This window comes from Echinops telfairi, unplaced genomic scaffold (assembly GCF_000313985.2).
Source record: "Echinops telfairi isolate 266 unplaced genomic scaffold, ASM31398v2 ScPeMD7_27;HRSCAF=92, whole genome shotgun sequence".
NCBI lineage: Eukaryota > Metazoa > Chordata > Mammalia > Afrosoricida > Tenrecidae > Echinops > Echinops telfairi.
The window spans coordinates 3,037,440-3,052,562 of NW_022103924.1; the positions used below are offsets into that span (position 1 = coordinate 3,037,440).

The window sequence follows — 15,123 nt, forward strand, 5'->3', positions numbered from 1 at the left end:
TTCTCCAGCTTCTTTATTTTTTGCTCAGCATTCGGATTATACAATATGGCGAGAAGATACAACCCTGATACACACCTTTCCCGATTTTTAACCATTCAATATTCCCTTGTTGTGTTCATATAGCTACGTCTTGATCCATCTATGAGAGATATGTTGAGCATGTTCTTCCTTTTGGGTTTTCTAACTCTAGGTCATTGTTCATTTTATTATCGTATTTTACTTTGTCTTCTCCAGCTGCCCTTTGAAATTTTGTATTGTTCCTTGACTTCATCCTTACTTTTATTTGCTTTAGCTACTCTATAATTAAGAACTAGTTTCAGAGTCTCTTCTGACATCCACTTTAATCTTTTTCTTTCCTGCCTTTTAAATGGCCTTTTGCTTTGTTCGTGAATGGTGTTCTTGATGTCCTCCCACAACTCATCAGGTCTTCTGTCATTAGTGTTCAGTGTAGCAAATCTATTCTTGAGATGCACTTGAAATTCAAATGTGATGGACTGAAAGTTGTTATTTGGCTCGTGTGGACATGTTTCAATTTTCTTCAACTTTAACCTGAACTTATATATGAGTAATTGATGGTCTGTCCCATAGTCAACCGCTGGCCTGGTTTTAGTTGCTGATATTCAGCTTCTCCATTGGCTCTTCCCACAGAGGAAGTCAGTTTGATTTCTGTGTATTCTATCTGGAGAAGTCCATGTGTTTTGGGGAAAAAAACACTATTTGGTATGAACAAGTTGTTGGTCTCACAGAAGTCTATCATGTGACCTCCAGCTTAATTTCTATCACCAAGTCCATATTTTCCTCCTCTTTATTTCCAACTTTAAAATTCTAATTATCAATAATTATCAATGTATCTTGATTGCATTGATCTTGTTTGATCAATTTCTGGCTAAAGGATTCTTCACTCTCTTCATTATTAACTTTTGCAGTTAGTGCATACATTTGAATATTAGTTGTGTTGATTGGATTTCCTGGAAGGTGAATAGATAGACTCCTATCATAGACAGTATTAAATTATACTTTAAGATTGATTTTGCAATCCCCTTTTGAAAAATAAATGCTATGCCATTCTTCTCGATTGTGTCATTCCTGGCATAGTCAATAATAAGATTTTATGATTCAAAATTGCCAATAACACTCTATTCAGCTCTCTAATCCCTAGGATGTTGATCTTTATGCATTCCATTTCATTTTTCCTAGATTCATACTTCCCATACTCCAAGCTCCAATCATCATGAGGTCTTTGCAGTTGCTTCTCCTTACCTTGAGTCTTGCCCTATCAGCAAAGATTCCAAAGGCTCTACTCACACATGCTTTACTCCATTCACCTCCCTCATGGTTGACTCCAGTCTGAGAAAGCAGCTTCTCCTCAGTCACAGTTCCAGTGCCCACAGACCTGAAAGGCCTATTCTTCAACATTTATCACAGACAATGTTCTGCTTCCATTCATTAGGCCTTCAGTATCTGACAATATTTTGAAGCTATGCGTAAGGTTTTCAATGGCTACTTCCTCTGAAGTGGACAGCCAATTTTTTCTTAGTTGTCTGTTCTTAAGTCCGGAAGCTCTGCTGAAAGCTGTTCACTTTGGGTGAACATTTGAAATGCCAGTAACTTAGCTGCATCACAGCAACACACAAGCCATCACAGAAATGACAAACTGAGAGACAAGCGGTGGCTTTATAAACTTAATATACTCTTAAATACACTACCTATACGATTTCTCCCAAATTCTAGATACTCAGATGGATATATGTCTTCAACACAGCCTTGCTGGCTTATACCTTACTATACTGTGCCTTCACTAGAAATCTATTAATTAATTTACCAGACAGTCTAATCTGAAATGCTGATGCATAATGACACAGTGAAGATGTGACACTGCCAGGCCCTTACTCAAGGCTTATTTTGCAGTAAGATAAACTCATTGAGATCTGCATAAAGGGGTGATTGTTATAAGGATATAAAGCAGTGATTCTCAACCTGTTGGTCTCAACCCCTTTGAGGCTTGAACAACCCTTTTGCAGGGGTCGCCTGATTCATAACAGTAGCTAAATTACAGTTATGAGGTAGTAACAAAAATAATTTTATGGTTGTGGGGGTCACCACAACATGAGGAACTGTATTAAAGGGTCATGGCATTAGGAAGGTTGAGAATTACTGAAAGGAATCTCATGGACACGTAAAAACAGGAAAAGAAGTATACCCATTCCTCATTTATCAACATGATTAGGTTCTGAAGACAAAGTGGTTATAAACCAGCTGTGTTAGAAAATGGAGGGTGATCACATAGTATCACAAAATGGACATTGACTACATCATTATCAAATGACATGTCAAATTGTATCATTACATAACTATCAAACAATCAAGAATTAAGACCCGGCTAAGCTGACCTATGAACTTAACTATCAGAATTCATTACTACAGACATACAACATTAACACAAAGACAGTTGAATAGCAGGTTTTTAAAAAATATTGTTTTAGGGGAGCTGATATCAAGGAGTTCAAGAAGAAAATGTGTTGAAAATGATGATGGCAGCAATTTACACTCATTCTTGAGCTTTCTGGATTGTAATATTATCTGTAAGAACTCACCAAAAAAACAAACAGATAAAAAAAGAACTCACAATAAAATGTGTGTGTGTATATATATATATTATTGTGAATTAGGTAGGGATTCACATTTCAGATAATTAATTTTGTATTCAACAACTTAAACTACTTATCAAACCCCCAGTACTCTGTCCCCATCCCTTAGCCCCTCCTGCTCCTTTCTCTTTTCCATCTTGAGGAAAATATATTCCCCTTCACCTCTAGCCTGGTTCTATCATCTTCCTTCTCTTGCCACACCTCCAACCTCACCTCACCCATGGTAAACTTTCTTTGGTATGAAAACCTTTGTCTTTATTTATACTTTCCAACAGCAGTTCCATACAATATTTGTCCTTTTGTGATGGACTAATTTTTCTCAACATAATGTTTCTAAGTCCATCCATTGTCAAGAAGTGCTTTGTGGTTTCATTATATATTTTTTAGAAATGCATAGCATTCCATTGTATGTACTTACCAACGTTTCATTTTCTATTCTTTTACTGATCAGCACTTAGGTTGTTTCCATCTTCTTGCGATTGTAAACAGTGTTACGATGAACATGGGTGTGCATATGTCTCTTCATGTTGTGGAATCTTACTTTAGAATATGTACCCAGCAAAGGAATTGCTGGGTTGTATGGCATTGTTGTTCCCAACTGTTTGAGGTAGCACCATAACACTTTCCAGAGTGGTTGCACAGTTTTACAGTCCCACCAGCTGCGTATAGGGTTCCAAACTCTCCACACACTCTTCTGCATTTATTTTTGCTTGTTTGTTTTAGTGACCTTTACTATCAATGCCAGTGTAACGTAGTATTTCATTGTTGTCTTGATTTGCATCTCTCTGATGGCTAGTTATTGTAAACATTTCTTCATATGTTTGCTAGTCACTTAGATGTTTTCTTTGGTGAACTGTCTGGTCTTGTCCTTTGTGCGTTTTAAAAATTGCATGAATTTTTTTTCTTGTTGAGATGATGTAGTTTTCTATAGATTTAGAGATTAGTCCCTCATCTGATGTGTCATTGCCAAAAAACATCTTTCCTAGTCTGTGGGTTCTGTTTTTACACTTTTGATGTATAACAGTGTCTTATTTTCAGTAGGTCCCAGTTATCTATTTTTTCTTTTGTGTGCGTGTTTCATTAAGTTTGGAAGTGCATTTATGCCTTGTATTGAGGGCCTTAAGTTTGTCCGTATTTTCACATTGATGTTCTTCATAACTTTGGGATATGCATTTAGGTCTTTAAAATGTCTTAACTTGAGTTCCTTTTTCTACATAGGGTGAGGTATGAGTCCTGTTTCATTCTTCTGAGATGGAAATCCAATTTTGCCAACACCATATTTTGAACACCATACGTTGAATAGACTATCACTTCCCTAGTTAATGCTTTTCAGCCCTCTGCTCTGGTGTAGTGGTTATGCCTTGGACAGTGATGCACATAATGAGCAGTTTGAAACCAGCAGCAGTTCCATGTGAGACTGGGCTTTCTATTCCTATAAACAGTTATAGTCTTGGAAACCCACATGGGGGCACTATAAGTCAGTATTGACTCAATGGCAGCAAGTTTGATTTGGTCTAAGATTAGTTATCAGCAGGTGGATGGGTTTATTTTGGGTTTCTCTCTTTGGTTCCAGAGGTTTCAATATCTATCATTGTACCATTAGTAGGCAATTTGACTACTATGATTACATAATAAATTTTGAGGCTGGGAATTGAGAGACCTCTTATTTTGTTATTCTTCTTAAGTAGTTCTTTGCTTATCCAGGATCCCTTTTCTCTCCATATAAAGTTGGCAATTAGATTTTTCCATTTTCTTTAGAGAATGAAGTTGGTATCTGGACCAGAATTGTGTTATATTTATAGATTATATTTATAGAGTGCATTATAGATTGCTTTGGATAGTTTTGACATTTCCACAATAGTAAGCCTTCCTATCCATGAGCATTGGAGCTGTGGTTGCATAGTGGGTTAAGTGTCAGGTTGCTAATTGCAAAGTTAGTAGTTTCAAACCACCAGATGCTCTGCAAAAGAAAGATGAGACTTTCTACTCCTGTAGAGTTACAGTCTAGGAAAAAGAAAAAAAAAGATGATTTACAGTCTAGGAAGGCCCCAGGGCCACTTCTATCCTGTCTCATAGGGTTGCTATGAGTCAGAATTGATTCAATGGCAATGAGTTGTTATCCATGAGCATGGAACATTCTCTTGTAGTAGTGTTCTGTAGTTTTCTTTATTTGAGTCATTTGTTTCTCTGCTTGGGAATATTCCTAAGTATTTCATTGAATTGTTATCCATGAGCATGGAACATTCTCTTGTAGTAGTGTTCTGTAGTTTTCTTTATTTGAATCACTTGCTTCTCTGGTTGGGCATATTCCTAATATTTCATCTTTTGTGTGGCTATTGTAAATGGCATTGTTTGCTTAATTCCCCATTCAGACCTTTCTTCATTAGAATATAGGAATGCAATTGATTCTTTGTATGTTAATCTTGTACCCTGCCATGTTGCCAAATATTTTTATTTCTAACCATTTTTTTTGTTCAGTCTTTGGGATTTTCTACATATAGAATCATATCACTTGCAAATAGTTTTATTTACTTGCCATTTTTTATATCTTTGATTTATTTTGCTGTCTAATAGCTCTAAGACTTCCAGCACAATGCTGAATAATAGTAGTGATAAATGGCATCCTTCTTTGGTTTCTGTTCACACGGTAAATACTTTGTTTCTCCTCATTGAACAAGATCTTGGGGTTTTGTGTTGAAAAATTTCACTTCTTGACTAGATTTTATTATTGTCATAAATGAAAATTATCAGATGAGATAGTCAATAAGTGAGCAGTGAATATAATAATTTTGTCTTAAAACTGGGCTTAAAACTACAAAATTGTGAATAGAAGTTACCATCTTATAAAATTATATGAGGTATCAATTTATTGTTGACTTTTCCCTAGAGTAAAGATACTCTTTTCCTTCTCTCAATAACTCTTGCTGGCCAGGGAGCTCACTGTGGTATAAAGGATCTGCCACAGTTGCTATTTCAAATGCCTCAGTGAGAAATGTGCTGGGTGTTGTTTATCAGGATCTTACAGAGTTCTTTCAATGAATTTGGAGTGCACACTTTATTCGAGCCTCAATTAGGTCAATCAGGTGAAGAACAATTAGCTCTTATGACATGGCCTTGTTTGAGGCTCACCTTAATGAAGAGATCACTGAAGATACGGGCAAAGTGTGGCAAAGAAATTAGGTGGTGTCTAGTGATCAGAAAGAACAGCATCTGTGGTCTTAGAGGCTTGCCTTCAAACAAACAGCAATACAAGTGAGGTTTCAACTAAGCCCACATGGAAGAAGAACACCAACCTGTGTGATCCAAGCTCTGTAAATAATATAATCCGAATCCCCAGTTGGGAATGGTATCAGAGCTTAAATTGTGAACACCTGATTTGCAGAAGGCTTTGGATGACAGTGGAAGCCCAAAATCCATTTGCAGGGTCTGCACATAGATTAAGCCCCTGGAGAATCCCATATGACCATAGTCAAAAGAGATGTAAATAGCCTTGCTGTCAGACAGAGAGCATTGTAAAGTCGATTATCATAGATACAGTTAGGTTAAAAAGTAGTATCTTATCATTTGATCTTCCCATTTGGCCCATTCTAAAGCTGTTTCCGTTAAGGGTGGAGGAGTTGTGTTAGGGAAGGGGAAAGACACATGAATTCAGCCCCTATGAATCCCTGCTGACCATAGACCAGGGATGTGAATAGTCTTGCTGTCCAACAGAATGCATTGGAAAGTGACTTATGACAGATATTGTTAGGTTAAAATTTAAGACTTTATCCTGTGATCTCCCTTTTGATTCAAATTAACAAATTTAAATTTGTTTGAGTATTTAATATCTTATGCTTTCTTTTCAATTAAGGTTTTCTCTGTTTTACTTTATTGTTCCTAGTTTTTTGTTTTTATCTGTTTTTCTGTATACAGTAAATCTATAGACACAGTGATTAATGGTTTCTTAGGGATATGGCAGGGGAGGTTGTGAGGAAATGCGGAGCTAATAACAATGAGTACAAGAAAGAACAAAGAGTTCTAAAATTGATTGCAGTAATGGTTATACAACTCTTTAATATGATGGTACTATCAAATTGTATGACATGTGGATTATATGCCAATAAAATAATTTTAAACAACAAAGTTCATTCAGGTCTGCTAAGAAATGCCCAAAGGGCATACCACTCTGCTGTAAACCTCAACCCAAAGGAATTCAGCTCAAAGCTTCATGGATCAGCAAGCCCAACTTGAGTTAAGTGCTCAGAGACACCTTTCTCCATAAGCCAGCCTCCTGCACAAAAGCACTCAGTTTTACTTGCTGCGGGTTTTGCAGAGTCCATCCGTCTGACTCCTGCTCTGGCTCTTGGTTCTGGTGCTGCTCTTCTGATGTAATAGCTATTTCCTGGTTCCAGGAAGTTCACTGCGTAGGAATCTTTCTCTTTCTTCTGGAGGATGCACTGCACTCCTGGTTCTTGCTAGTAATGAGATTCCTCTTCTTACTTCTCAGAGGGCTCATTTTATTCACAGCTGGATGGCATTCCAAGGAACCTAGTTCACAGTTACTCAGAGGCAATCCTTATCTGTATTTTCTCTCACCTTCTTATCAGATCCATGAATGGAAAGGTCATTTGGTGGGAGTGAGACTTTGGCTAAAAGAGTCACATTAATTAATTCACTGCCGTGGTGTAACATGCAATATTTATAATACCTTTCCCCCTGTCCATTAATTTTCACTTTAGGCGCCCACTTCTCCTTGCTCTCAGGTGTTTTTAGCCCTTAAGATGGCAGATCAAAGAGGTTTACTGTTACCCACATGTTTTCCTTTCCCTTTTTTAAAATTGGCATATAATTCACACTCCGTACAATTAAATCATTCAATCATATAAAGACGAGTTGAGCAATCATCATCACAATTTTAGAACATTTTCTTCTCTCTTGTACTTACTGTTAACTTCGTATATCCCCCCCAAACTCCCCATCCATGTCCCTAGGTAGTTATTAATCCAGTTATTACTGTCTCTGTAGATTTAGGTATTCTGGATTTCATATACAGAAAGGAAAATAAAACCACACACAACAAAATCAAAAAGAAAATAAATTCAACAATAATGCCAAGCAAACAGAAAAACCTCAACAAAAAGGAAGTAGACTATATTAAAAACTAGAGCAAATTTGAAAAAGGTCAAAAGGGCGATCAAATAAGGTATTACATTTTAACCTAACTCTTATCAGCCTTAATTGACTTTATAGTGCTCTGTCAGATAGCAAGGCTATTCACATCCCTGGACTATAGTTAGAGGGATTCACCAGGGACTTAATCCATGTGGGGACCCTGCAAATGAAATTTGGGTTTCCACTGTCATTCATAGCCTTCTAGTAACTGGGTGTTCAGAATTTAGGCTCTGATACCGATCCCTTCTCTGAATTTGATTTTTATTATTTATAATCCTTGGATCACATAGGCTGGTGTGTTTTTTCTGTGTGGACTTAGTTAATGCTTCACTTAGGTAGCTGCTTGTTTTAAGACAAGACCCCAGACACTATTCTTTGATAGCTGACTTTCTGATTTCTTCACCACACTTTGCTATAAAACTGGTATCTGTCAGTCTCATTTGTCTTCTTTAACAAATTCCAATTTAAATTTCTATCAAAATGTTTGAACAGAAAAGAGGTGTGATTGTGTATACAAGCCTCCGGGATCACATCATCATCTCCTTCCACCCAACTAGAACTTAGGAAGTGGATCTGGTACTCAATCTGAGGTATGAGCAAGAGGTAAGTATAATATGAGTAAATCTCCTTGGATTTGAAGTCAGGTTCCAATACCGATCAGAAGCAAGTGAGCCATGTATTAGCTTCTGTATCTGTAAAACTGGATTTTTCCTACCACTTAAGGTTGTTGTGCTTGTTAGTTTATAGTACTGTGATGATTTGCATATTGCTGTGATGCTGGAAGAAAAGCTACTGCTATTTAAAACACCTGCAAGGTCACCCATGGTGGACATCTTTCAATGGAGCTTCCAGACTAAGATAGTTTAGGAAGAAAGGCATGGTGATTTCCAAAAGTAATTTCCAAAAACTAGCCAGTGAAAATATTATGGATCACAACAGAACATTATCCAACTTCCTTGCTTTGGACATGTCATCAGGAGGGATCAATTGTTGGAGGAGGACATCCTGTTTGTTGAAGTATAGGGCCATTTGAGGTATCAGAAGTCAAATATCAAAGCCATGGACAAAATAGTTAAGTATTGGGTATCAAATGAGGTCTGAAAACCAGGTAGGGGTACCTGGCCTAATTTTGGAAGCAGGAGACTTATACAATGGAATCCAATAGTTAGTTGATTATTATATCTTTGTCGAATTTTGAAGTCAGGTTTGATTCATTTAGTAACATCACAGAACTCAGCTAAGAGTGTATCTGGGCATACACCAGTAACTTGAAATTTGCCCTAAGGTGTTCAGAAACAGGAGACTGGCAACTCCATGATGGCAATATAGGGGTTTTATTAAGAATTACTTACTGAGGCAAAGTCCTGGGTGGCAGCAGTTTTACCCCTCAGAGGGAGGCAGCGGCTTTTATAGCTCTCGTGAACAAAGGTGGCATGGTGCCAGGGCTCTTCAAGGCTAACCCAGCAAATATTACATTAACTTAGCAAGCAGATATGAGCTAGCAGTAAGCAAGAGTGTAGCCATATTTGGCTCCAAAAAAGCTTGTTCCCCTACACAGCATTTTCTATGTCAAGAATGTAATACTTTTCACCTATACATGCCACTTTAAATTCTGCCACATTATTTGTGATTAGATTCTGTACTATAATGAAAACTGTTTCCAGAGGCACACACACTCAATTTTATAAGCCAAGTAGAAATAGGACTCTTAAGTATTTGTTTCTTGGGAAACTTTTCAGGCATTTACAACGCTGTTGTCTCATTGTTGCGTAAAACATTAATATAGTAAGACAAATGTGGATGCCAGATAAAATGACTATAGATGTCCATAAAAGTGTATTTTGCTCTTTATTCTATAGATGCTACTTATTTAAGCGTAAATAAGGCCTCTTTTACGCACTGTAAAGTTGGATGAGCCTAGCAATTCTTATTTACCACTAAATTTAAAGTCATAAAATTACAATGTGGCAAGACCCCAATCATTAACACTACAAGCATTAGAAATAATTTTCAAGTATGTAAAATGTGGCAATTGCCATGGTTTAATTGTTTCCTTTACTGGCTTAAGTGCAGGACACATTAGTATACTAGAATTGTCACCATAAACATGAGTGTCACCTATGTATGTATTTTGACACAGGTCTTGCTTGGAATTTACCCACATTCAAATATGTATTTCAGGAGACACTTTCGAAGAGAATATTTAAAGGCCAGACTTGTGAATACAGTTGCACATTCTGCCTATTTTGCCTTTAGTATTGAGTTCTTGAATTTCCTTTAAAAAAATGATGCTGCCACGACGACACACTATCGCCTGAACACTACATAACCTTCACAAATTACTTAATCTCTGAATCGTTTATTTTTTAGTATTCTTTCATCATGGAATAATTGGAAGTGATTAACTAATGGAAAGTTATTTTTATTACATGCATACACTGTTTCATAGTAAACTTTTAAAAATCACATGTGAAGTTTCATAAATGAGGCTTTCATTTAAAAATTTTAAAAACGAAAAATTAGGTTACTCCTATCTTTAAAAAAAAGCTTAAAAATTTAAGAAAAATCTTTATGCCATTACTAAATTCAAGAATTAAAAAAAAATCCACTAAGACAAGCTAAAACCACGGACATGAATGGAAGTTTATAGAAATGCTGCTTTCCATTTATTTAAGTGGTTTAAGCACAGCGTTGAACTGATTTGAACCCGAATCAAGCACAGTATGGAACTGATTTGGGGGCAGTGGTAGGGTGGGTTAAGTGTGGATCATTAACTGAAAAAATATGCCTTTTTTTCCCCTTATAGATCACAGAAAATTACCTTGACAAAGTTTCAATTTTTTTAAAGAAAAAAACAAAACCCCCCAATAATTCCATTTTATTTCCTCTGCATTTTGAACAGAATCGTGAAATTAAACACAAACCCTGGCCTTCTCCCATGGCCTCTCCAACGGATTTGGTCCCGGGAAAAACGGAGCGAACAGCTGCAGGCCCGCTCCCCCTGGAGTCCATTCCTGGCAGGGAGCGGCTTCCGGTCTGAGCCTGCGAAGGGCCCCCGCCCCCGCCCTGCCCCGCCCCCGTCCCACAAACGCCGACAGAATTTCCCGCCAAGCGGCGAGAGCGCGTGTGGCGGCTCTCCTGGCCCCAGAGTGCACTGCGGGGACGTGAGCGCGCGCTGCTCTCAGAGCCACCGCGGGAAAATTCCAAAAAAACAAAACAAAACAAACCCCCAATACGAGGCAAAGCTAAGCTTTCCAGCCACAAAATTCGGGCGGTGGCTTCCTTTCCGCCAATGACCAAACTGCTGAAGCAGCTCTGGCAAGGACCACCCGGTAAGAGGAGCCTCGGAACCAAAGGGTAGGGTACTACTTCCTGGCGGCGGGCCGGGGGGGGGGAGGAGGGGAGGGGGGGAGGGGTGTTCCTGGGCGACACGTCAGCATGGAGGAGCGGGTGGAAGCACGAGAAAGGAAAGCTCGCGAGAACGTCTAGACTCTGGGCCTCGAGGTGGTCGGGCGGAATTCCCGCCGTGTGGAGGGAGTGGTGTGGGAGGGCGCCGCCCACAGAGGGGCGGGGCTCCACGAGGCGACCGTTGTTGAGGGGCTGGGTGGGGCCGGCCAAAGAGTCACGCGGAAGTGAGCGTCCCTGTGCGGTGGGAGCTGGGAATTGGCGTTCGGGTCCTTTTTGTTCTTTGATCGCTGACTGCTAGGTGTTCACGAAAGGAAGAGAGCAAAGGTGAATTTCTTTGCCTCGGGTCCTGGCGAGCGGTGAAAGGCTCCTTTCTTTGAACCCTTCCTCGTCCGTCACGGGCCGCGCTCCTCTCGGCCCTGCGCAGTTCGGCCGGTGGGAGGGGCCCGGCGGCTGCCCTTCCTCCTCCCTCCCAGCCTTTCGTCTTTAAAGGAAGACTGAATCTCACGTTTTTGGTCCTCCCACAGTTGTTTTTGAACGCAGGCCTCAGCGACGATACCCAATTCTTGGGGTTTGTTGGCCGGTTTTGTATTTTGTTGTTGTTGGGTGCGTTTACAACTATGAGCCCTCTGTGGTCGTATTGGAAGGCCTTGAGTTGGGAGGCGGAAAAGATTTAAGAGATTTTTACAGTTGATGAAGTTTGGGACTAGCCTTTTAAGAGGCTGAAGAATTTCCCAGCAGTGACGTGCTTGTTACTGGGCTTTTGTCCGAGTGAAATTGTAGGAAAGCTGCTGGGCCTTGGTTTTAATCTCAACCCACGCCCCATTTCATGCGTCCTAGCCGTGATGCGACAGATGAGCAGAGCACTTTGGGGCCACCCAGCACCAGGCTTATGGATGTCATTCACCTTTACTGATAGGCGGCTTAGCATTTTCTCATTCCTCGTTAATTCCTCAAGGAGTTGGAAAAGTTACTAATGATAGAATTCACACCATGTGTTGGGATCATTTATTCTTTAAAACATATTCATTGTGACTATGCAAAATTTAAATTGACATTTCAATGTAATGTACACGGAAGTAAAGTACTAATAAATGTTAGATACAAGAAGTCTAATATAAAAAGCACCAAAAAACCGTTTCCTAGTTAATATCAAAGTAAAGGTTAGATATGCTTCATTAGAATTAGATTACTTGTATTTTGATTATATCTTTTAATTCTTTCCGACTTTACTTAACCATTTTCTTAGTTTCCTGAAAAACATTACTAAACTTCGAGAAAAGAAAGCTAAACTGTATTGATATTTTTTGTTCAGTTCTCTAATAAAAAGCATTGACGTGATTGACTAAATGTGAAAGATGTGTTGCCGCTTATATGTGAAACTGCATGCACATTTTAAAATAAATGGTATTTTTTAACGAATTCCATATTTCAGCAAGTTGTTCCAATAACAAGTAAATTTGTATTTATGAAAACCAGCTACAGGGCGGCCACCATGGCCAGTTGGATTGATTTTTTGTTTTTTAGGCTACAGAGTGAGCCAAAGATACTCACATATGTTAGTTCCTAGTTGGTAGTGGTCATGCCTCAAACCATGCTAGAAATCAGCATCAAATGGATTTTCAGTGTGTTCTCTGTTCTTGTCCCAAATGACTGATTTGTTAATAGGCAAAACAAAAAGACCCACAAAACCCACTGGGTTAAGAATAATGAATTTCCAGTGTTTTAATCAACACCCACTATAAACGGAGAAGGGATAGCTTATAAATTCATCAGAGAATTAACAATGCATATCTTGGCACTTATATATATACATATATTTAACAGTTCTATTGACATTTCATGAATCTTACAATTCAGTGATTTAAGTTTTTACAATTAGTGCAGTCTTCATCACTATTTTAGAATATTTTAAAACAATTTTATTGGCATATTTATTGGCATAGCATGCACATCAATAGTTAAATCATATCAAGGAGAACTGTACAATCATTTTCATATCAATTTTAGAACATCCACCACAGCTCTATTACTCCCCAGTCTCCTCTCCCATAACCCAAAGGAGTTATTAAATTTAGTTATGGCTTCTGTGGATTTACTTATTCTGGATTTCATATAAAGACATTCATAGGGGAAAAAAACTCAATCCGCCTGAAAGCAGAAGACAGTAGAGACTAGAACAAAGTATAAATGAGTCAAAAGAGGAAACAAACTAATAATGTTAAATTTTAACCTCATTTTACCTGCACTCATCTACTTTCCAATGCACTCTGTCTGAGGGCAAAGCGTCCCAGGCCAGTGATTGAGGGAAATCAGTGGAGGTTTAATCTGTGGGGGAACTCTACAAATGGATTTTGGGCTTTCGCTGACATCAATTAACTTTTATTTTTTATTAAATATTTTAAAAACTGGGTTAGAAAAGGATCTTACAAATGGTTATCTGGACCATTCTCTTATATCTCCTTAAATTTTGCTGATATTGTTAGATGTTATCCAGTCAGTTCCAACCATAGCAACCCAATGCACAACAGGACTAAATACTGCCCACTCCTTCGCCATCTTCACAATTCTTCCTAGGCTTGCGCCCATTGTTGCAGCCACCATATCATTCCAACTCTTTGGGGGACCTTCCTGTTTTTCGCTGCCCCTCTACTTTACCAAGCATGATAGCTGAGATAGTTAAGGTGTATTGTGCGAACCTGGCAGATAAACACGGGTTAATTGAAGGGTGGAGGGATAAATGGCTCATTGAGCCTTGCCTTTCTAGTTCTTGGATCTCTTGCTTTTGATGGTCAGACCAGGTTGCAGTTGCCTTAGCCAGTTCCCTGAGTCAGCTGGCAAGGTTTACTTCTTGCAAGACATCCCTGAGGAGAAACCGCATGGACCTAGCCTGGTGCAGCCCTGGGTGCTGGAGCAGCCGTGTGGAGACCCCTGCCAGCACTGAGATGCTTCATGCTCACTGATTCCACTTTCCTCCTGCATTCGGCGTCATTGTGTGTGTTTTGTGAGATGGAGGAGGACTTTGTAGATTGGTGTCGGACATATGGGCTAATGTTGGACTTGTGGGCTTGGGCAGCACTGGGTTGGGATGCTTTCTTAATGTATATGTCCCCGTTATATAAAACTCTCTCTTACATATAGGAGTTTCTGTGGATTTGTTTCCCTAGTTTACTCAAACTGACACAATGGCCTTCTCCAGGGACGGGTCTCTCCTGGCAACATGTCCAGTATATGTAATGTGAAGTCTATTCGTTCTTACCTCTGCTCTGGTGGCTTGTGTGTTGCTGGGATGCTAGAAGCTTTGTCACTGGTGTTTTCAAATGTCAGCGGGGTCACCCAGGGTGAACAGGTTTCAGTGGAGCTTCCTGATGAAGACCAGACTACAAAGAAGAAATCTGCTGCCCACTGGGGAAGAAGTAGCCGCCAAAAACCTTATGCATAGCTTATAAGCATTGTCGGCTACTGAAGGCCTAATGGCTGGAAGCAGACATTCTGCTGGACATGTAGAAATCAGATCCCTGTTAAGATTTCTAGTATAGAAGAATCTTTAATACTTTTCTCTAGTTCTAAGAATGCAGAGTTCATATGGAAAACACATTGAGATGATATATTCTGCTTTTAAGAGTAATTTTTATAGTGATTAGCTCAATTCAGCGTTGCAGCTAATTCACCTCACCTTAACAAGCTTACACATGCAATTTTATAGGCAGTCCCAGCCCCCAGCCTCAGACAACCATTAATCTGTTCTTTCTCTCTGTAGATTAGCTTTTTCTGGACATCTTTTTTTTAAAATAGTTTTTATTAGGGGCTCATACAACTCTTATCACAATCCATACATCAGTTGTGTAAAGCACATTTGTACATTCATTGCCCTCATCATTCTCAAAACATTTCCTCTCCACTTAAGCCCCTGGCATCA

General features: G+C 39.0%; 1 protein-coding gene across 2 annotated transcripts in view; it reads left to right on the forward strand.

Annotated features, from left to right (window-relative positions):
• The first annotated feature begins 10,960 nt into the window (after nt 1-10,960).
• Nucleotides 10,961-15,123, forward strand: part of FANCC (FA complementation group C) — a 368,220-nt gene continuing 364,057 nt past the window's right edge. For both annotated transcript variants that reach the window (XM_045289421.1, XM_045289422.1), the window contains exon 1: nt 10,961-11,131. The gene's annotated coding sequence lies outside the window, so the exon portion shown is untranslated. The remainder of the gene's footprint in view (nt 11,132-15,123) is intronic.